The following is a 1,110-nucleotide window of genomic DNA, read 5'->3' as shown; positions in this document are numbered from 1 at the left end:
ACAGCAAGGCATAGGAGAAGCAGCGTGGCTTAGTGGAAAGAGCATGGGCTTGGGAGTCAGAAGGACCTGGGTTCTAGTTTCAGCTCTGATACTTGTCTGCTGTTTGCCATACTTGTCTGATGTGTGGCCTTGGGCAAGTTACTTCACTTCTCTGTGTCTCAGTGACCTTGTCTGTAAAATGGAGATTAAGACGGTGAGCCCTATATGGGATAGGAACTGTGTCCAAAGTGATTATCTCATACCTACCAGCACTCCCCCTCTTAGGATTGTACCTGGAGAGTTTCCGGTACTCTACCATTCTTGGCTATGGGAAGGAGAGTCAAGCAGAGGCATACTCATTCCATTCCTAGCATGGCCAGTGGCTAGTGAGTGGAAGGCAATCTGCTACAAGTCAAAACTCGCCTGTGTTGGGCAGCAGAAGCATGGGAGAGAGTCGAGGGTAGGGACTCAAGCTCACTGTACAGAAGAAAGCAGTGGTAAACCACTACCCTATTTTCACCAAGAAAACTCTATGGTTATACTATGAGAATGATTGCAAATAGAGGTGGGACATTTTAACTCTCTTCCCTTCTTCAAAGCCCTACTGAGAACGCACTGCCTTTAGGAGGCTTTCCCAGACTGAGCTCTCTCTTTCCCTCTGCCCCTTGCCCCGCATTGCCCCTACTCCCTCCCTCTGCTCTTCCCCCTTCCCCTCCCCACAGCACTTGTGTATATTTGTATATAGTATTTATTACTCTATTTTATTAATGATGTGTATATATCTATGATTCTATTGATATATTTTGATGATATTGATGCCTGTCTGTTTTGTTTTGCTGTCTGTCTCCCCCTTTTAAACTGTGAGCCCATTTTTGGGCAGGGATTGTCTCTATCTGCTGCCGAATTGTACATTCCAAGCGCAAAGTACAGTGCTCTGCACACAGTAAGCGCTCAATAATACGATTGAATGAATGAATGAAATTCTGGGAGAGATGTGTCCCTGGAGTCGCTATGGGTCGGAGACGACTCGACAGCATAAGACAAGACAAGATCTCAGCACTTAGTACAATGCCTGGCATATAGTAGGTGCTTAACACATACCATTAGTATTATTATTATCATTTTTATTAT

General features: G+C 45.0%; 1 non-coding gene across 1 annotated transcript; it reads left to right on the top strand.

Annotated features, from left to right (window-relative positions):
• Window positions 1-254: 254 nt before the first annotated feature.
• On the top strand, window positions 255-392 carry LOC114815615. Its single transcript, XR_003763412.1, has one exon. It is a non-coding gene; the product is annotated as a small nucleolar RNA SNORA7 (small nucleolar RNA).
• The last annotated feature ends 718 nt before the right edge of the window (window positions 393-1,110 follow it).

Source organism: Ornithorhynchus anatinus, chromosome 1 (genome assembly GCF_004115215.2).
Source record: "Ornithorhynchus anatinus isolate Pmale09 chromosome 1, mOrnAna1.pri.v4, whole genome shotgun sequence".
Classification (NCBI taxonomy): Eukaryota; Metazoa; Chordata; class Mammalia; order Monotremata; family Ornithorhynchidae; genus Ornithorhynchus; species Ornithorhynchus anatinus.
This window is presented reverse-complemented; position numbering and strand designations above follow the sequence as displayed.